Source organism: Eschrichtius robustus, chromosome 6, assembly GCF_028021215.1.
Source record: "Eschrichtius robustus isolate mEscRob2 chromosome 6, mEscRob2.pri, whole genome shotgun sequence".
NCBI classification, from domain to species: Eukaryota; Metazoa; Chordata; class Mammalia; order Artiodactyla; family Eschrichtiidae; genus Eschrichtius; species Eschrichtius robustus.
This window is the reverse complement of record NC_090829.1, coordinates 73,054,037-73,076,408: the sequence shown is the minus strand read 5'-3', so window position 1 is coordinate 73,076,408 and position 22,372 is coordinate 73,054,037. Positions and strand designations below refer to the sequence as shown.

General features: G+C 47.7%; 1 protein-coding gene and 1 pseudogene across 1 annotated transcript in view; both read left to right on the top strand.

Annotated features, from left to right (window-relative positions):
• XXYLT1 (xyloside xylosyltransferase 1) overlaps positions 1-22,372 on the top strand; it is a 195,745-nt gene that overhangs the window by 88,880 nt on the left and 84,493 nt on the right. The gene's annotated exons all lie outside the window — the stretch shown is intronic.
• Positions 20,975-21,721, top strand: LOC137765696 (NADH dehydrogenase [ubiquinone] flavoprotein 2, mitochondrial pseudogene; annotated as a pseudogene).

The following is a 22,372-nucleotide window of genomic DNA, read 5'->3' as shown; positions in this document are numbered from 1 at the left end:
TAAATGATTTTATTTGTTTGGCAGTAGGCAAAATTATATGTACATTTTTCTTTTTTTTCTCTTCCAGTTTTGAGATATAATTGACACATAACCCTGTATAAGTTTAAGGTGTGCAACATGATGATTTAACTTACATGCATCATGAAATGCCTCATGCATACGTCTTGATGGCTTCTGCCCCCTGTTCCTGTCCACAGGGCTGGGGCTCAGTCAGTGCGTACTGCATGACCCTACGGCTGTAAAAAATCTGAACTACTTACATTCTGGTTGGTAAATTGTCATCCCCCGCCCAGTGCCCAGCGACACTGGCCTGCGGGCCTCCAGAATCCTACTCCAGTGCTCCAGGCGGCTTCCTTTCCCGTCGGTCAGCTTTGCCTGGTGCTCTGTCAACCTGAGGCCCCTCCTTGTTCCCGTGAGGTCTTGCCGCTTGTCCTCTAAGAAGGTGGGTTGAGACTTACCTCCTGGGTGTCTTTCTCTGACCTTCCTCCCCAGCAGAATTTGCTGTCCACCTCTGTGACCCTTAGGGCCCAGCCCTGCTGGCTCTGAGGAATGACTGTTTTATAGTCGCCTCCACCAGACACTGAGCTTCTTAAGTGGGTAGCTCCCTCCCAAGTGAGTCTGGTTCTGGGAACATCTTGAGTTTCCTCTTTTTCAAAACAGCAGTTGTTGAATGTGTCAAGTGCTGTGCTCGGCGCTAACATTATAAATCCTCATGGAGCCTGCAGCCTCCCTGGAGGGGCCGACCCTAAATAAGTAAACAATTAAATGTGTAATTGCAAATGGTACAAAAGTCCTAAGAGGATGAAGAATGGGGTGCCTAGAGCAAGAGGGTCCAGGCAAGTCCTTGGACTGGGTCCATGGGGGTCCTCAGTCCAGGATCCTTCTTCTCAGCCCCTCATAGGTGAAAGGCTTATCCTTTTTTGAAGGGCTGGGGACTTGAGACAGAAATGGGGTAGGGAGAATGAGCTTTTCCTGACTGCCAGTGGCAAGGCTGTTTCCTGGCTGCTCTGAGACTTGGTGTTTTTTTTTTTTTTTTTTTTTTTTTAGCTCCTTAACTGTTCCCTGAAATATCTTATTTATTTATTTATTTATTTATTTTTGAGTGTGTTGGGTCTTCGTTTCTGTGCGAGGGCTTTCTCCAGTTGCGGCAAGCGGGGGCCACTCTTCATCACGGTGCGCGGGCCTCTCACCGTCGCGGCCTCTTGTTGCGGAGCACAGGCTCCAGACGCGCAGGCTCAGCAGCCGTGGCTCACGGGCCCATTTGCTCCGCGGCACGTGGGATCTTCCCAGACCAGGGCTCGAACCCGTGTCCCCTGCATTGGCAGGCAGATTCTCAACCACTGCGCCACCAGGGAAGCCCGAGACTTGGTGTTTTAAAGCATTTTTAAAAAAATTAATTTATTTTATTTAATTTATTTTTGGCTGTGTTGGGTCTTTGTTGCCACGCGCGGGCTTTCTGTAGTTGCGGTGAGCAGGGGCTACTCTTCGTTGCAGTGTGCAGGCTTCTCTTGTTGCGGAGCATGGGCTCTAGGCGCACGGGCTTCAGTAGTTGTGGCAGGTGGGCTCAGTAGTTGTGGCTTGAGGGCTTCAAGAGCGCAGGCTCAGTAGCTGTGGCTCACTGGTTTAGTTGCTCCGCGGCATGTGGGATCTTCCCAGACCAGGGATTGAACCCGTGTCCCCTGCATTGGCAGGCGGATTGTTAACAACTGCACCACCAGGGAAGCCCTGAGACTTGGTTTTTAAGAAGCTGACGGATGGGATCATCCACAGTCTGCATTTTAAAAAAAAAAAAGATCACCAGAGCAGCATCCGTGTGACTTGGGTCCTCTTTGTGCCATGGGATTCCTGTCTTTCTGCCAAGCTAGGTGACTCTGCCCCCTGCAAAGTGAGAAAGCCAAAGGCTGTGTCAACAGCATCCCTGCTGACACAGGTTCTGTGATCTACTCGCCACCTGTGGAAGACACCCCGGGAGTGACACCTGGTTCCTTCAGGGAAGGGTGGTCGTGGCCTCTGATAGACAATAAGAATGGCTCTGTGGTGGGAGCTGGTGCCCCCCGTGGATGGCAAGCAGGTGCTGAGTGGGGAGGGGCAGTTCCTGCATCCTTTAAAATATGATTCCCTTTAGCCTGAGTTGTTTGACTGCTGTAGCAGGGACGGTGGGGGAAGGTAATTGGGAGAAATAGGAAGCTGACTGTATATTTGAAAACCAGACAGGAAAATGAAAGAGCTTTGAAATGATGCTTTTAATCATCGAGAAAATAGGATCCAGTTAATACAGTACAGTTTCATGCCAGTTTTTAGGCGCATATTGAGGGCGCCCTGGGAGATGTTCTTCTGCCAGGTCTCATGAAACTCAGAATGTTGTTTGGTGTCAGGAGCCGCCTAGGTCGGCTGCCTCCGTGGTGTGTGTGCTGTGATGGTGGTCATAGGGTTAGAACCCGCAGGGGTCTGAGGGACCACCTACGCCTAGCCCCTTGTTCTGCAGATGAGCAAGTGGACTCAGAGGCCACAGCGAGGCAGACCATGTGTGACTGGCACCTTGTGAGAGATGCTGGCTTCCTAGCCTCACCAGGAAACCACAGGGTCTTATCTGTGCTGTCAGGACTACCGCCCGTGGCTCACAGGGTATGTCTAGCTCCCTGGAACCTCTGGAGGCCCCTCTTCCTTCCTTCCACCAGTGGGCCCTGTGGAGGGCAGGGCAGTGGGTGGCTCGGGCAGCTCTGGTCCTGTTCTTGCAGTTTCCCTATCTCCAGAGTCAGCCCGGAAGGGCAGAGGGAGGTTTGATCAGGTGAGAAGCAGTTGAGTTCAGCCTAACTGGAGAGAGCCCCCACTTTTTACTTCCCTTTGGAATGCTCCCTTTGGAGCCCAGCCCTTTGTGGCCACAAGTAGCTGTGCGTGGCCCTGCCTCCTAGCTGGCCGTGCCGTGCCGTGCTGTGCCAGGGCTCCCCACTGGGCAGCTTGAGAGAAGAGAAGTGTTTCTGTCAAGGGACTTGTGCGGTTTCTTGCTGCCCAGAGGGGAGTTTGGGGTACGCAGCCCCGGGTATAGGGACCTCAGCTTTGCTCCCCACCACCCTGGGTGGGCTCCAGTCGGCCAGTCCGAGAAAAGCTCGAGCTCACATGTCCGCAGCAGCACACCATTCTGAGCCATGGCTTTAAAGTAGAGCCTCTGCTTCAAAGCAGAGACCTCTCGTCTTGCCTACTGCAGCTGCCTTTTAACTGTCCCCCTCCCCAGTCTGGATTGGGAGAGCCATGCAGTCTGCAGGCCTGATCCTGTCAGCCTTATGATCAGTAACTTCCCTGGTTCCCTGCCGAGATGTGGCACTGAAATCCTCCATAACGTGCCCCCAGACTGCCTTTCCAGCCTCATCTCTCCCTGCGCCCCTCACATATCCTTTACTCCAGCCAAACTGGCTTGCTTTCTGCTCTCTCCAGAAGTCTTCCAGGTTCTCATGTCTCTGCCTTTGCTTTTCTGTAATGCCATTTCCCACACAGACAGACTCTGGTTCATATGTGTCTTTCAAAGCCTATTATGGACTGGATTGTATCCCCCTGAAATTCCTATGTTGAAGCTTAGCTTCCGGGGTGCTGGTATTTGGAGATGGGGCCTTTGGGATTTATTAGGGTTAAATGAGGTCATAAGGGTGGGGCTCTGGCCCAGCGGGATTGCTGTCCTTAACAAAGAGGCAGCAGCAGCACAGCACTGTCTCTGCGTGAGCACAGATGGAAGGCCGTGTGAGGACGCAGCGGGAAGGGGGCATCTGCAAGCTGGGACGAGAGCTCTCGTCAGAAACCGAATTTGCCGGCACCTTGATCATGGACTCCAGCCTCCAGAACTGAGAGAAAATCAGTGTGGTTTAAGCCACCCAGATTGTGGCATTTTGTTACGGCAGCTGGAGCAGGCTAAGACGAGGCCCCGCTGAATGCCATCTCTTCTCCTCACTGTCCCCTCACCGTCCCCGCAGCACTGCCCCTCCCTTCCTGAGCACTTATCACAGGCTTCCTGAGATGATTATTTTTGTTAGTTAATTTCCATCACTAGCTTATCAGCAGTTTGAGGGCAGGGACCTCGTTTTGCTTATCCTAATCAGAGTGCCAGGTATTATAGGTTTATTCAACTAATAATTGAATGAATTAAGTACACAGATACTCACCCCCTACTCCTTGCCAGTTGGCTGTTAGGCTGCGGAGAGTCCTTTTATGGCTGCTTTTCAGTTATTTCTGCTCTTGGTGATCACTTAACCTGATCTCTCCCAGGTATTAACATGTGGAAGGGGTAAAGGACCCATGGTGTTATTTTTCCACCCTCATTATGCCTTGGTTTGCTTGAATGTGCAGCTTTCCCCAGCTCAGTTGGTGAGAGGAAAGGAATTGTTTTGGTAATAGCACAGAAGAGAGCCGAGGCCAGGATCAGACCCAGCCCATAATGACAAGGAAAGAGAGAGCACACGTGCCCCTAAGTCTTCCTGGTATTGTCTGCTTCTAGGAATAGCCTCCAAGCCTCCGTCTTTGGACCCCAGCCTCCCAAAGGTTATGTGATGGAGAGAAGTGGCTCCCTAAGTGGGTGGTGGTGGGGGGAATTACATCTGTCAAGCTGAGAGGCTAGGAGCACAGCCCAGACAGCCAGGGTGCCAAGGGGCACGTCCAATTAGGCACCAGGACAGCTGGGCAGGGACGGAGGCACAGAGAGGTACCGAGTCTACGGTGCAGGGACGTTGCCAAATCAGGCTGCTCCCCTGCCCTGCGGGTCTGATGCCTGCCTTGCTCTCTAGCCACGACTTTCATACCTCTCTCTCCTTTTTTCACTCAGATGCACTAAAGATGTTCCCTGATTTTTCACCAGTGGCTCCCTTTGCCTTTGCTTCCCCCAGGTCTTTGCATTTCTGTTTCCCCATCTGGCAGGTCTCAGCTCAAGTGCTGCTTGTTCCAAAGACCCTGTCTGTTTCCCCAACTTTTGTAGCCCTTCACAGTGCCATGTTGCCCCCGTCACTGTTTCTCTTCTCCACAGCACCTACTGCTGTCTGAAGTCATCCTGTGCAGACAGAGAGTGACACAGAAGCAGAGCCCTTGCCTGTCGCTTCCCTGATATATCTGCAGTGGCGAGAACAGTGCCTGGCATACAGTTGGGGGGTAATAAATATTGGTTGAACGATCGAAAGAATGCAGAGTTGTTCGTCACGAACAGGGAGGCATCCGGTGTCTTAGAACTCTGTGCCGTGCGCGCCGGCCGCGTGTGCTGCTGGTGGGATGGTCCCTCGGAGGGGCTGGCGTGGCACTTCTTCTGGGTGGGAATGCAGGGCCGTGCTCATGCCCTGCAGTGCCTAGCGATCAGCTTCCTGGGGCAGCATTTTTCCTCCTGAATGCTTGATTTATTTCTAGCAGTATCGAGTTTCCATTTTTATTACAGCATCTGAAGCCTCTCATTAGATGCAGAAGGAAAATTTGGTGCGGTTCCAGATTTTTCTTTCGAAAAGGAGAAAACTCTATCCTTGAATAGAAACTCATAGCTCGGCCTGAGCTAGAAGTGTTTTGGTCAGTCAGGAAGACCCTGAAGTTGTAGAAACCTTGTTTATATTCAAGGAATTAAAGTTACCAAGCATCACGACTGTACTTCAGATATAAGTGAAAGTGGAAGTATTTTTAAAAGAAAATAAGACTCGTCCTGGCTTCCACAGAAAAGACACATTCTTTTTTCTTTTGGTACGTGTTCGTTGTTTCTGTGACCACACAGTCACGCCTGGCTTTATAATTGAAATCGTTTGGGAATAGTTTTAAGATTGTTCAACTCTTCCATCACCGGCAGTTACCAAACTCTGTACCTGGATGTTTATCACCAAGGACTGTAATGATGTCACAATGAACAGTTATATGAATTGCACAGAGGCAACTTCATCTCCTAATGTTGGACCGGAATATTCGTAAGGCAGATTTGCCCTGACCTAGCATTCCAGGAGCCAGACCATAAACACTAACCTGTGGGACTCCACCCACCTGGGTAGAGGAGAGAAGGGGCAGGCCATGGCCTCCCCGCTTAATCAGAGCAGTGTAGGTTTAGAGAGCAGGCAAGACACCAATCACCTGACACCCTCCTGTCAAGAAAAGGTTAAAATGTCATATGTTTCCATAGGAATGCTGAAGTTTTTCCTTCATGCAGGCATTCAGGAAATGAAACCACAAGAAAGGCCAAGTTGAATTTCTTAATCCACCCCAAACAATGAAATCTGAAGTGTGGGTTTATGGTTGGAAAGTGACTGAGTAAAAATAGCACTGACTGACTCAACAAATCAGCCTCCTCAGGCTTCCAGAGCCCCTGATGCATGCGGACTCTGCCCACAGATGCCCGTGCTTGGCTGGTCAGAGCCTGCCCTCCTTTGGGAAGGCGGGCCGGCAGGAGAATTCAGTCCCACTTTTGTCATCTCCTGCCTGGGTTCTCTGCTCTCTCCATACTCAATTTCAGAAGTTTCCAGTCCAGGCTCAGCAGCGTCCTTTGGCAGACGTGATTCGGAGGGAGGCCCCCTGGCTGCTTGGGTGTTGGGTTTAGAGGGTCTCTACATCTGGGGCAGTGACAGCTCTATTGCCTTCAGCCATCATTGTCCACGTGAGGTTTACACAGTCACTCACCTGGCAGGAGGGGGATTGCTCTGCCTCAGGCTACCTTCCTTGCCGCAGAGGGTTGACTGAACTTTCCCATTTGCGATCTTGCGTCCTCATGTATCTCTAAGGCTGATCTTTCTTTTGGGGATTCCTCTAGGCCTGGAGCTCAGAGAATGCAGCTTGGCCTCTGAGAGACTCATCCCAATAGACTTGAGGGTCTTTCTATGCTGCTCAGATACCCAAAGCACCTGCCATTTGCCTTGAACTTCCAAGATTTACTTGGCAAGAGGAGATGGGGAAAATGTAGCACAAATACAATTAGATAAATAACAGGAAAAAGAAACCAGCTGAGAGTAACTCCCAGCTTATTGTTTGCTTTTTCTTTAAAAAATGCATTTGGAAACCCAGAAAACCACCTTGTGGTGAACTAGGAGGAAGGCAGAAGTTTCTAGATGGACTTGCCTTAGGAAAAAGATTATAAAAATGGGTAACTGGCCACCTTGAGAAGAATCTTAAAGAAACTTGAGGTCATGGCAAAATGCCTTAAATCTGATCGACTTTGCCAGAAAATGGGTATTTTCTGTGAGGTAGTTAATTAATCCCTTTAGAAATGTTTTAAATTTAAAAGCAATACATGTCCTTTTTGAAAAGATGGACAAGTATTTAAAAAATACACATTTTCTTCTAGTTGCATATGTGTGTGAATATATATACACACGCACATAAATATATAATACATTAGTGTATATTTGACATACTGATAACATTATAATTACAATATTATATGTTTTAATTTATTTATTTTTGTCATTACAAAAATACATACATATATATGGTAGGATATTTAGAATGGCATAAAGAAGAAATTTAAAATAATCTGTAATTCCACTATGGGGTGAGGGAATGTGATAGCTGGTCCCCAAAGACAACCTCCTAAGGAGCCACGCCTCCCAGCATTCACACCTGTGTGCAGTCCCCTCTCCTGGAATTTGGGTAGGCTCTGTAGCTTGTTTTTGGTGGATAAGACCCAGTGGACATGATGCAGCCTGACTTCTAAGCTCTGTGCAGTTTCAGCCTGGGTCTCTTGGCACACTTGTTCTTGGCAAGCTCCCTTTTGGAATCCAGCTGCCCTGCTGGGAGAAGCCAAGACCCCAGGGGGAGCCCACATGAAAGTGCTCTGGTTGACAGCCCCAGCTGGGCTCTTTGCCAACAGCCAGCATCAACCGCAAGCAAAATGTGTGATGTGGCCATCCAGCCTGGCTGAGTCTTTGGAAGACTGTAGCCTTGGCCACCATCTCCCGGTGTCCATATGGGAGACCCCAGCTGAGGACAGCCCAGCTGAGCCTAGCTGACCCACAGAACTATAGGGGATAATCGTACACTGTTTTAAACCACTAAGTTTTGGGGTGGTTTGTTACGCAGCTACAGGTAACTGGCACAGGGTGTGGGACAGTTTCAAAGTAAACACGCTTAAAGGGAGTATTATGTGGCCAAAGAGCTCAGACTCTAGGGCCAGAAAGGCCTCATGTGCATTCCTGCTCTGTCACTCTCTAGCTGTGTGACCTTAGGCAAGTTATTTCCATTTGTTAAATGGAAATTGGGAGATTTAAAAGTATTCCAGCGTCTGGCACTTAGTAGGTACTAAGTAAGTGTTAGTTTCCATATGGTCATGTTGAATAGTCATGGAGAATGGTGATAAGGAAACATTGGAAACAGCAGTGGCAGCAGCAGAGAATATATAATGAAAATGCTACTATATTTGGATATTTTGCGGCTGTGAACAATGTCATTCATTTCTGAACCTCCTCCACACTTAACATAGTACTGGGCACACAGTACTATGGCTTGCTTGGCTTGGCATGGCTAAGGTCAACACAGTGAGGAGTATCTTCTGTGCCTAATATATCTGTGCTATTCTGAGGACAAGCAGCTGGGCTATGAGTGAGGGGGAAAACGCCACCTCTATTCAGAGTCACAAGGATGCAGGGCTGCGAGGGGTTGGGAGAGCATCTGCTCCAGTGCCCTTGTCTTTACAGTCTGGGAAAACTGATGTTCAGAGAAGAAGTGGCTCGTCCAAGGCCAGACACAGTGGCAGAGTCAGGCCTGTGAGCCAGGGCTGTAACCTAGTACCCTGCCTACTCACACTTGCCCAGAGCTCCTAAGTCCACATTTCATTAAATAAGGCAGAGCACATTTCATTACTTGTTTTAAAAAAACAGGGGATCAAAATTAACATCACCAATAATGGGACAAATTGATATGTTGTGCCTCCTGATAAGATGGAGTGAGAAGAACCCAGCATCACTTCTGTGCTGTTCCTGACAAAGATGCATAACCTGAGTCTAATCAGAAGGAAACGTTAGCAAACCCAAATTTAGGGAGATTTTACTAAATCATTGGCCTGTGCTCCTCAAATTGTCCCAGGTCCCAGAAGACAAGGGAAGACTGAGAAACTATTTCATATTGAAGATACATGACAACCATATGCCATCCTGGGCCATAAATTTTGTGTTTGTTTTTGGACAATTGACAAATTTGGAATGGGACTGTAGATTAAGCGGTAGTGATGCATTAATGTTAATTTCCTGGGTTTGACGGTTGTACCGTTATGACGAGAGTGTCCTTGTTTGGTAGGAAGAACCTACTAAACTATTTAGAGGTTAAATTTTTTTTTTTCTTTTTTTTGCTTTCATCTGCAATGATGTCAATTTGGCATTATATTTTATGTCTTTAATTTAAAAATTAAAACAAATAATTTTATTTAATTAAAAACCAGAAACTAAATTAATTAAATGAAATTAAAATTAAAACAAGAGAATGAATCAATCAGTGCTTAAGTACAATTTGGTAGAATCTTTTCAGTTGTTGCGTCTGTGTTGGGAACAAGTTATAAAAAGGATTTCGAATGAAAATTGGAATCTGGACTCCCAGCATAGGGGCCAGTCTTTTGACTGCTCCACATTCTTGGGTAATTCTTCTTAGATTCATAGCAGGAGGGGCTCCTCTTAACCTTGGTAAACAGGGATGAAAGCAATGAAACATAGACTGTATTTTGGATGGGAGAAAACTATAAAATGGGGACAATAAACCCTACTTGTAAGGATTAAATTAGGTAAAATATGTAAAAATGACCTAGCCCAGTACCTTGTTCCCAGGCATATGGGAACCTCATCATTTTATAGATGATGATAGATAGTTCATTTTTTTTCTTATTGAAGTATGTATGGTTGATTTACAGTTTTATGTTAGTTTCTGGTGTATAGCAAAGTGATTGAGTTATATGTATGTGTGTGTATATATATGTGTGTGTGTATTCTTTTTCATATTCTTTTCCGTTATGGTTTATTACAGGATATTAAATACAGTTCCCTGTGCTATACAATAGGTCCTTGTTGGTTATCTATTTTATATACAGTAGTGTGTATCTGTTAATCCCAAACATCTAATTTATCTCTCCCTCCCCCCTTACCCTTTGGTAACCATAGGTGTGTTTTCTATGTCTGTGAGTCTCTTTCTGTTTTGGAAATAAGTTCATTTGTATCATATTTTAGATTCCACATATAAGTGATATCATATAATATTTGTCTTTCTCTTTCTGATTTACTTCACTTAGTATGATAATCTCTAGGTCTGTCCATGTTGCTGCAAATGGCATTATTTCATTCTTTTTTTATGGCTGAGTAATATGCCATTGTATATATATACCACATCTTTATCCATTCATCTGTTGATGGACATTTAGGTTGTTTCCGTGTCTTGGCTATTGTAAATAGTGCTGCTATGAACATTTGGGTGCATGTATCTTTTCGAATTAGGGTTTTCTCCAGATATATGCTCAGGAATGGGATTGCTGGATCATATGGCAACTCTATTTTAGTTTTTTAAGGCACTTCCATACTGTTCTCCGTAGTGGCTGCACAAATTTATATTCCCACCAAGAGTGTAGGAATGTAAATTTTTCCTTTGCTTTTCTCCCTCTGCAGCATTTGTTATTTGTAGACTTTCTGATGATGGGCATTCTGACTGGTGTGAGGTGGTACCTCACTGTAGTTTTGATTTGCATTTCTCTGATAATTAGTAAGGTTGAGCATCGTTTCATGTACCTTTTGGCCATCTGTGTGTCTTCTCTGGAGAAATGTCTACTTAGGTCTTCTGCCCATTTTTTTTATTGGGTTGTGTGGTTTTTTGTTATTGAATTGTATGAGCTGTTTGCATATTTTGGAAATTAAACCCTTGTCGGTAGCATCATTTGCAAATATTTTCTCCCAGTCTGTGGGTTGTCTATTCATTTTGCCATGGTTTCCATCTTTCTTTTTGTAAGGTAGCATAAAAGTCAAAATAATGTAACATTTTCTCAGGAGGCCTGGCTCAGGAGGCAGGAAACCTGGAGAGCCATTTGACCATAGCCAAGTCAGTTTGCAAACCGTCACAGGTTTTCCACCTGAAAAGACTAAAATCTTTTAATGTTTTAGAAAGAAAAACAGATTTTTTTCTCCTGCTTCAAAAGGTAAGGGGATGGGTAGATCTTCACCTGTCTCAGAGGGGTATTTCTGGGTTCATAAAGTGGAGAAACTGGTTTTTCTCCTTGCAAGTTGCCATAATGTGGATTTCTGGGCACAGGGAATGATGTGGGGCCTCTCTTTCCTCAACTCCTCCATGGTCCCAGGGAGAAGTCAAGCGTGTGCCCGAGGGCAGGCTTTCTCCCCTTGGGGAGAAGTTGGCTGTTCTCTGCCTGATCCACTTACCCTCCTGGTGTAAGCATCTTGGTGGTGCCCATCCCTCTCTTGCAGGTCCTCCCGCTGTATCAGCTAGAGAGGATGCTGAAGGAGACCCACAGCCTTGAGTCTGAGGGTGGTGGTGAGCTGTAAGCCCCATTGGAGAAGGATGAGTCTGCTGGGTGAAAGGGACTCAGGCAGTTCAGCCCCAGGAAAGAGGGACGGATCCATTGTTCACACCAGGAAGAACTGCTGCCAAAATCAGAAGCCTTTGTTTTTTGTGAAGTGAAAGAAGTGGCCAGGGTGCTGGGACCTTGAAAGCAAAACTGCCTGTGCTTGCTTAGGTGTTGTTGTAAGAGACCTGAAGGTCAGCATCCTGCTCTAGCACACAGCCGCGCAGCATGCAGGAAATGTGATTTCAGTGTCAGAATGGAACAAGGCGCTGGCCACACAAGAGGTTCACCACTGGAAACAGTGTTGGGAGATGTCAACCATCCTTGTGGGGCGGGGCCCAGGTGAGGCATCCTTCTCACAGAACTCCACAGGCATTACAGAGTTTTGGGGGTGTGCTCCAGCTCGCTGGGGTCTGGGTTGGCTCTGGCTTGGCTCACCTTACTAGTGACCATGCCCAGATTTGATGAGACAGGTTGGGGCACAGGGCAAGGAGCCAGGCAGGGAGGGAAGTGAGAGGCAGGCGATGAAGGACAGGCGTCCTTCACGATGGCATCCAGGACTGGCGGGCGCAGATCTCAGTAGGTAGGTAGGTAGGTACGTGATGGTAGGCCATCACGGAACAGGTGAGGGCTGAGCAACGGTCTGGAAGGTGAGCAGACAGGAGTCCAGGCAGGAACACGCTAGTGGCTCCACTGCAGCAAGGGGACTTTGTGAACAAGGAAAAAGAGTCTGGACATGGGTCCGATGATGTGGACTTAGTTCCTGGGTTGCCGTTATTGACCATGTGACCTTAGCAAAACCTAATCTCTTTGGGCCTCTACTTCTTCATCTGCAGAGTGGGTGGAATGAATACTTGCTTGCTGTGGAACTACTGCTAGTTGCTGCTCTATTCTCTCCTTTTTCATTTTTAACTGAATCCCATTTATTAGGGAGCAGCATTATGCCCAGTAAAAGAATATATTCCACAGCTTCCCTTGCAGCTAGGTGTGGCCATGTGACTAAATTCTGTCTGGTGTGATATAAGAAGAATGGTTAAGGACTTCCAGGAAGGTTGCCTAAAAGGTCTGCCTTATTGCAGGGGGCAAAGAAGAGGGAGGGCCTTTCCTCCTTCCTCCTTTCTGTTGCCTGGAATGCAGCCAGGGTGGCTGGAGCATCAGTAGCCATCTTGAACCATGAGGTGACCTTGAGGATGGAAACCAGACCTAGGATAGCAGAATGAAAAGGTAGAAGGAGCCTGGACCCTTGACAACTTCACAAACCAGCCATCCCATCCCTGGATGGCTTAGCTATGGTCTTATGTGTGTTTAAACCATTGTTACTTTAGGTCTTCTGCTATGTGCAGTTGGACCCAACCCACAGAGGTGCACCTGCCCCCTAGGGTTGTTGTAAAGATTAAATGAGCCAAAGCATGGGAAAGAGTTTTGTGATCTGGGAATGCACTTTGAACATCGCTATGTGCTGTAAAATATAAGGAATCAGTCCTGTTATTGTCATTGTCATCTGAGTGAACCGAAGGGGGCGGTGGGGGGGTGCTGGCCAGGCCCAGGGACAGGAGCGTGTGTCAGGACAGAGCTTGGGGATGAGGAACTGCAAGGCAATGGGATAAAACCTTTGTTAGTTTCCCTAATTCTGAATGGAATCTGTGGGTCTGGGGTAGGTTCAAATGCCACCGCAGAGGAGGAGAGTGGCTGGAAGATGGAAAGAGAGAGGGCAGATGGGATTAGAAGCAAGAGCCACATACTTCCAATAAAAAACCTTAGAATGAGGAATTTGCAAAGTCCAGCTTTGACCGTTAGGGCAGACCCATGGTAACTGCTGTATCGCCATTTCCAGAAAATACCTATTTATTCTGCCCAGAGAGGACTGCTTTCTACAGCTGCCGTCCCTAGGGGTCCGTGAAAAAAGCCTGCTGGTGAGGAGCAGAGACCAGGCATAGACTCAGTGCTGGTGAACAAAGTCACACTGTGGTCCTGCCCCCAACAGGAAGGAGAGTTTACACGTTTGGAGACAAGAAATAAAGTCTATAGCAGACATCAGAGAGCTGTAAGCTGTGGAGAGGCCAGCAGGGACCATGGACATCCATACCATAGAAATGAAAGAAAGTGGGATATTCTGCTCTTCTGCTTTTCAAATCTAAAATTCAATTTCCTCTGCATACTGAACTTCATAAAGAAGTACATGAGCTGTAAATTCATATTGGCAATATAAGTGAGAGGATAATTGAGGCTGGGTGTTTTATGTGTTGTCTTCTTATATGTGTTCCTAAAGTTTTTCAGCCAAGTTCAAAATAAATTCTGTCCTATCCTAAAGGATATGATTTATACCAAGTCACAGAAGGTGCTAAGGATGAGGGAGGAGACTCCCGTTGCACTGCTGCTGAAGCGAAAACCGTGTCTTTTCATAATACTTTGTTTTGTCCACAAAACAGGAGCTGATAGTTGTAAAAAATGTTACGGGCTGAGCCATAGCTAACACTCCATGCTTAATTTTGAGAGGGGTGAGTAGGGCTAGAAGAAAGAATTTGCTTTGTAGTTAATACATAAAACTGACTCTGGTCATTAATTTCAACCTCTTGGCCCCAAAGCCTTTCACCAGAGCTGCTAACACGGGTTGTATTAATCACTCTTGTGAACTCCGTTTCCTTTCCCTTCCCTTTCCCTTGCCCTCCTCCCTCAGGGGAGGGGCCGGCTGCTGATGTGGAAAGCATAGATTAGCCTGGGGGACTTCCTGGCTGCGCTGAGCCTGCAGACCCGAGCACTGCTGTATCCTGGCCATCCAGGGACCTGCAAGGCAGGGAAGCGCGGGGCTTCGGAGCAAGTATGGGGCTTCAGAACTTCCTTTCGACTTACTTTTGTGGCATGAAACCTCTTTTTCCTGAAACTTCTCCATTGGCCCTTGCTCAATGAAAGGGTACCCCAATAGTCTTCAAGTTCCTTGAGGGTGGGGGCCTTGAGGGAGGTGGCTGTGGGATGTGGGAAACCCCAACTCTGCCCATGGGAAACCCAGTCTCTGCCTGAGATGCTCTGCATCTGTCTGGTATTTTTGCTCTTGATGTGGCAGCATTTCTTGTTTTTAAAGATAATGGAATTTGAAAAGGGACTTCAGAGATGTCTGAAGGCTTTTCTCAGAAACCTGTATGAGGCAAATCTGTGCTTGCCCTCAACTCTGACACTTCCTTGCCAGGTTGTCCTAGGTGAGTCGCCAAAACTCTCTGAGCCTCAACTTCCTCATTTGAAGATGGGAGGTCCTAATACCCACCCAGCAGAGCAGAGTGGAGGTTCGTGAGCTGGGTCAGTAGTTGTAAAGCCCCAGCATGGGCCTGCAACAGACACCCTCTCCCTGCTCCGAGGGAGGGAGCGTTTAGCTGACCAGGCTGGAAGAGCCCCTTGGACGCTTGGCATGTTCCACTGTGTTCCTTCGTGCCAGCTATTCCCATAGTTAGCCAGCTGTCCTGCAGCTGGGCCTTGCACGGGGAAGGGAATGGAGAAGGAGCTCTGAAGGACAGGGAAAAGCCCAGCTGGGAGGTGACCCAAGTTCCCTGTTGGATGTGAGAACCACCCCAGCCCATTCCACCCTCGGACCGCCTCGGGGACACAGCTTGTGTCTGTGCAATGCAATGGCGGGCCCTCCATCACACACAGCCTGAAACCCTCTAGCAGGAAATGCCGGGCTGGTGTGGCTGGTGTGGCACATCAGGACTGTCTCCTCCCCGGTCAGGAGCCTCTTACCTTTAGAGGAAGTCTCCACCCCTTTCAGGTGCCCTTTGGGTCCTGCAGGCCAGAGGTGCTGCTGAGCAGCAATTAACAAGGTCCAGATGATGATAAATAAAGCAGGTGGCAAATTGCTGCAATCTTGCCAAGCAGACAATGAGAAAGTGAGCTCCCTTTCTAAGCAGCTGCTTCCAGGTCCTCAGCCTCATGATGCCCCGTATTGAGTGGAGTTGTCATAATTTCCCTTCCTCCCCAAGCCCCCTCCAGGTAAGTGGAAAGCTTGGGCTGATGTTCAGAGGTGAGGGCCCTCTAATGTGTTATAAATATTTATCTCTGGGAAGCTCTGATGCTCTTTCAAAAACTCAAAGGGAGAGAAGGTGCTTGCATGGTTCATCTGCCCCTGGAGAAGGCCCGTCTGCTGCCCAGGATGGGGGGCTCCGTGCTTACCTAAGTGAGTCTTACCTTCTCATCATTTCCTGACCGATTATGTTTTGTGTTGTTTTGTGTGTGTTAAGATGTGTCTGTTGTTTCTGGGGATAGGAGAAGGGAGGGGAGGGGAGAGGAAAGGAGGTTTCTTAAAATCCTTTTGTTTGTTTGCGGGTATCCGTAATTACTCACTCCGGGTTGTAATTCCATCCACGGTCAGATGACATGCCTTGTGGCTGCCTTAATTGGAGGCTGATGATGAGCTATCTCAAGCCTGTTTCCATCGGGGAACGTTGACTTGGGAACCTCCCAGCTGGTTTTAAGGCCATGGACATTGCCTTCTGCAGTGCACTTGTGCAGAGGCATCAACCCTACAGCCCAGCCCGGCTGGTGCTCAGGGCCTCAGACACAGCAGCGGGGGTGGGCTTTCTGAACCCCAAGAACAATCACCCGGGCAGTTGGAACCTCCTCAGTGCCATCCAGGGTCAGGATGGTGATGATGGTAATGGGGATTTGAAGGTCTTGAAAGCGCATTTTGAGCCAGCACTTGGGATCTTGTCTTTCCTTTTCCAACTTGTTAGAACTGAGTGGCACCATGTTAGCCTGAAACTGGAGCATGAGAGGACGAGGCGAGCCGACCTCCTCTTGTGAAGACGGCACCACATTTTTTACTTCATCCCCTGGAGTTGAAGCTCAAGAGGAAGTATGTCTTAGATCAGAAAGCCCACCTAGGTCCTGAGCCTCTTTTCCCAGTTTGAGTTGACATACTTCAGTGGATCCTATCTTGTGATCACACATTCACCAGTCCTGTGTGACCCCTGAACCACCTTCTATACCTTGTAGGCAGCAATTCTTCCGTTTCCTGAAATAGCCCAGGTCAGCTTTTCTGAGCTGTTGCCGAACTATTGTCCTCCATGGAAACCAGCGTTTAAAGCTCCAGCTGCTGAGCCATGAGGTGGGAATGCCGGAACCTCTTCCAGGTTCCATCATTTACCAAGAGGCCTGGGCAACCAGCATCAGGGAGTTGAACTCACCTGAGGAGGATGACCAGCCACAAGTGTGTTCCTCAAACACCAGGTGCACACACAGGTCTCTTCCTAACACGTGAGCCAAGCTTCCTTCTACCTGAGAACATGACCTAGGCACACACTGATACTTCAGTTCTTGTTTTTGTGATTTAAACACATATGTGAGAAGATTTTAAGTCTGAGGGGCTGGTCGGAATGCCCCTCACCCAACTGATTGAATGTAGCAGCAGACACATTCCCGGGAATGCACAGGTCTGTCTAGAACAGAGGATGGTGGGCACGGGGCGGACAATGCTTGACTGCTGGTTGCTGTGGCTCTCACACGGGGCGCTGAGCTTGAGTCTCCATTCTCCCTTTGAATTTAGCACAGCTCAAGGTGTGTTCTTAGAGGAATGTAAAGATTTGTTTGTTTTTTTTAACATCTCTGCCTGAAGTTAATGTGAGAATATGGAGAGCCATTTTCCCATTTCCAAAAGTTGACTACAAACTGTGTGGGTCATGGAAGTCTTTCTTTTCTTTGGCTACTACTTATTAATCTTCAGGTTTACATTTTCATGGGTAATTTGCGGATGCTCCATGAGCTAGTTGTGTTGGGTGCCTGGCAAGTCTTGTGCACAACCCTTTGGGCCATTACACAGTATCTTCTGCTCCCTAGGAGTTCATGGTCCATGCTGGGAGTGGGTGGTGGCAGGGGGGCTAGTTAACATGAGAGCATTGGCTAGGGAGTCAGAAGACCTGAGTTCTGGGATCAGCTTGGCCACTTAGCTGGACTGTGCAATCCCTGGCAAGTCCTTCTGCTTCTTTGGTCCTCAGTTTCCCCATCTGTAAATGGATATATTGGCCTCAGTTATTATCAGGTTCCCTTTTCAAATCCATTATCCTAGATTATTCTGTCCACTACCTTTTTTGCTTTCTTCTCATGGGATGCTGACATGGCGGACATTCAGCCAGCCTGAGATGCAAGACTTTTTTTTGCGTCTTGTAGACTACTCCTCCTCCTTTTGCTCAGACATTCTCCCCCATGCTTTATAGATTTCATCTCCTCTTTGCTTTGGGGGCAGTTATCTCATTCATTTATTCCTTACATTTCAGTGGTCTTACTGCTGTCATTACAGCTGTCCTCCAACCAGCATCTTCTCTGGGCCATCACTGTGGCTGCTACTTCCACATATCAACCTTGTTTCATCCTCAAAACAGTCTTTCAGCATTATGTATAAAATGCTCCGGATGTAGTTCCCACAGAGATGACTATATCAAGGACCAGAGGAACAGGGCCCTTTAAAAAAATCTCATCCTAATGAATTCCAGCCTTCCTGGTAAGCATCTTCCTCTTTTCAGCAGCGACATTTACAACTTGGCATCTTATTTCACAATTACATAAAAGGATAACTGTCTGGACAGATGCCTGCATGTTAGTGCAGGCTGTGCTGGGAGCTGTCGGCCTCCCTGAATAGGAGGGAGTGTCCTCCTGCCTCAGCCTGAAAGTTGACAACTGGGTCAGTCCTTTGACATTGGTGTGAAGGGGGTCACTTCATGCTGGAGCTGCTGCCTCTTTCCTTCCTAATCAGTTAACCTTGTGTGGTGAAGGCCCTCTTGAAAGAAGTCTTCCCAAGCTTAAGCATATCCTTCCTGAAAGGTGCTTTACCAAGGAGGAGTTATAAAAAATATTAAAGCATCTCAAATTCCTGTGTCTTAGGGCTGCACGTGACCTTCCCAAGTTCACTCCCAGCCAGTCCCTAAAGGTCTGGGAAAGTGCTCAGATTTACTGAGGGGCGTATTAAGACACGGCCAGGCTCTGCCCAGATGCAGGAACTGGGTCTCCTCAAGAGAATCTGATGTCCTTGAGCTCGGCCCTCTGCCCAGGTCCTGTCCAGGCAGGCCAGGGAAGGAGGTGTTCGGGTTGCTTCAGGCAGATTGAGTAGGATTTAGATGATCTTGAAAGACCAGAGAGTACACATAGCACATGGTAAGCTTTCAAGGAAGAATGACTGATTGACAGACCGAATGGCCCCTCGATCAGGAATTTCTCTAATTATAGTGAAATTACCGCTTTTATATAGAGGACTTCCTCATAATCCTCATTAGGCCAGGCTGTCGCTCTGCTTTTTTTCTATCAAGGTCTTTGGCACTTCTCCGTGCTCCCAGGCCTCCTGTGTGGGTAGCACTGGAGCTAAAACTTACCTCCCAGGAGCTCCTCTCCCATCACAAGCAGAATCAGGGTCTACTGGGAAGAGCATGCTGGGCTTTCAAGTCAAGCAGACCTGGGTTCAGATCCCAGCTCCGAGACTTGTTGGTTGTGGGACCTTGGGCTATTGTTTTTAACCTTTCTAAGCCTCTGGTTCTTCATTTAAACATGGGAATAACTTCACTTAACATGTCGGGTGGTTATGAGAAATAAAACTGTCGCCTGTGTAATAATACCGGACACTTAAAAACCCCTCAGAGAAAGGGTGCTTCTTATGTGGCGTTCGCTGATATTATTGGAAGTACTCCCAGGGCCATGAGGATGAGAGTTCCCTTTCTTTCATAGCCCTGACGGTGCCACAAAACTACCACCATACTTCCTTGAGGCCTCCCATCTCCAGGTCAAACACCCTTTTGTCCTCTCGCCATCCCCACCCCTGGCGATGACGTGATTTCTCTGTTTGGGATGATGGTGCCATCCTGTCCTTGTCTCATGAGGGCTCTGCTCTACCTTGTGTAAGAGCTGCCTGAGACCCTGGACTTGGGAGCTCCGGACGCAGGAGATGGACTGAAAGAAAGGAGAGAAATGGCTGGAGGGGGGTGTGTGCGGTGGGGCCTCCCCATCATGACTTCTTGATGGCTGCAGCTCATGCCTGGACATTCTCTCCTGGGACACAGTGTCCTTCCCTAAGGTCACCATCAGGTTCCTGACCTCTGCTCCCCAGGGCCACCTCTGAGAGCAGCAGGTCCCCCGAGACTCCACCTTGTGGCCTGTCTCTCTTCTCCTTCCCGGTTTAGGGCAGCTTCTAGGAGGCAGCCGTGTCACCACATGGGCTTGCTGACCTCCGGGCTCCTGGGTCACCACCCTTCCTAGTTTCTAGGTAGTTGTGATCATTGTCTTTAGTGCAGGAGGGAAAGTGGCAGTTTTGCTCACATTTACGTGTGGGGTGGGCAATGTGAAGGCAGGCAGGCCGCCGGGTCCGAGCTGGCCTGGGGCCCATTCTCATCTACCCCCTTCCCACAGGGACCCAAGAGGCAGCCTGCTCCCCTCTGGCCTGGGCAGCTGGATTCTCACCTACTGGCACTTATTTTTTTTCAGAAAACTCATATGGGATGTCAATTACTGATTTGTTTCTGCATCATAAAGGAAAGTAGAACAGAGACAAATGAATCAGTTTTCTTGAATCATGAGTTGTGATTTCTTCATAAACTAATCTAGAGAATGACTGTTGAATTCCACAAACGTTCCTGAGTATTTACTGAATGCCAGACCCCGCACTATGAGTGGACGGAGGCCAGGATGCCAAAGATGGGGTCCCTGTCTTCAGGGGGCCTCCATGGGCAGTGGGTCCTGACAGCACCGTGCTCTGCAGCTGCGCCGTTGTGAAAGGGTGGTGGAGAGTTGAGGGGGGAGCCCGGCATTCTGGGTAGGTGGTGCTGTTAGCTCACTGCTCCTCGCCTGCCCAAGTCCCCTTCTTCCGTTCAGTCTTCCTCAACTGCCTCAAGCTCTAGTGAGTTCCCTACTCTCCAGACCCTGGGTTCCTGTGGCGCCTACAGCCTGGATGATGTTTCCCACCTGTTATCTCGTCTTCTCGGCGTCACAGCCTCACGAGGCACACTGTATCATCCGCACTAACAAATGAAAAAACTAAGGTCTAGAGAAGTGAAATAATTTCCCCAGGGTCACAGAATTAATCAGCAACAGAACTGGAATCTGCTCCCTTGTGGTCTGATTCCCAGGCCAGGCCTTCTCTTAGTACTACTCTTTCTCCTGCATCACTTAACCCCGAGTGGCCCCTCTTCCACGTCACGTCAGCACTAGGTCCCCCCTTACTGTTTTCAGTCACCTGAGTGTCCCTCCCTGAGGGCAGGGCCCAGTCAGCTTGGGGTCTGGTCCCCTGCTGGCACCGCCGGCCCAGGAGCTCAGACAGTCCTGTTGGATGAAGGATGGAGAATGAACTCAGCGCCTCTCTCCTCCCTTCTCGCCCCTGAGTCATCTGGGGGCAACGGAAGCAAACAGCTCTTAAGAGCCAGGTGATTGTGAGAGTCAGTCTGTCTAATTATAGCTCAGTTAGTCTTTCAGACAGTGGATTAAAAACATAACAGTAGGCCTGGCGTGGCCCGAAGGCCCGCAGTTCGGCCTGCCATGTTCCTCTCCGCAGTGCTCTGGGCCCGCGCGGCTGGCTTCGCTGCCCAGTGGGGAAGACATATAAGGAATTTGCATAAGACAGCTGTGCAGAATGGAGCTGGAGGAGCCTTATTTGTGCACAGATATACTCCTGAGAATAACCCAGCTACTCCATTTGATTTCACACCGGAAAACTATAAGAGGATAGAGGCCATTGTAAAAAACTACCCAGAAGGGCATAAAGCAGCAGCTGTGCTTCCAGGCCTGGATTTAGCCCAAAGACAGAATGGATGGCTGCCCATCTCTGCTATGAACAAGGTTGCAGAAGTTTTACAAGTACCTCCATTGAGAGTATATGAAGTAGCAACTTTTTATACAATGTATAACCAAAAGCCAGTTGGAAAATATGTTCAAGTCTGGACTACTACGCCTTGTGTGCTTCGTAACTCCGACAGCATACTGGAGGCCATTCAGAAGAAGCTTGGAATAAAGGTTGGAGAGACTACACCAGACAAACTTTTCACTCTTACAGAAGTGCAATGTTCAGGGGCCTGTGTAAACACACCAGTGGTTCAAATAAATGACAACTACTTTGAGGATCTGACACCTAAGGATATTGAAAAAATTATTGATGAACTCAAGGCTGGCAAAATCCCAAAACATGGGCTAAGGAGTGGACGCTTCCCGTGTGAGCCAGCCAGAGGTCTTACCTCTTTGACTGAACCACCTAAAGGACTTGGCTTTGGTGTGCAAGTAGGCCTTTAATTTATATTCAACTGTAAATATGTCACTGGAGAAATAAAATATGAATCTCCTATCTACATAGACTTTTTATATTATTTGTTCATTTCCATCTGTGTACACCTTGCTTGTAACCTAGCAACTTGCAGCTGTAAGTGCCATGTCAGAACTTCAGAGCACCATTTTAGTCTTCTGCTATCTTTGGCTAACTATGAACACATTATTCCATAAGCTAGTTAACAGTTATTTCAGTATTACCCATTTTCAACTGCCCCTTCACTTTTATCAGTAATATTAAGTTATTGTGAAGTAAAAATTCTGTCAAATTTCAAATACATTTTGCTCTCCCATCTTTAGCCATAGCCAAGTCTTAAGTTAATATGATCTTTCTATAAACCTTATTTGTCAGTATTCTCTTTAAACATTTTTATATTTACAGCACAGAATTGTTACTGTAATTTCAACTGGTAAGTGACACATCAAGCAGACTGTAGGTGTAATGAGGATAGGGTAGTTGTCTCTAGAAGTACTATTTATCATTTTTAAAGAAGGAAGGTACAAAACAAAACCTCACCCTGCAAGTATACAAAAACTAATTGGGGGAAGAAACTGGAAGTGTAACTTGAGTTGGAAAGTTCGGTGGATATGGGAAATATACTCCTCAGCTGAATGCAT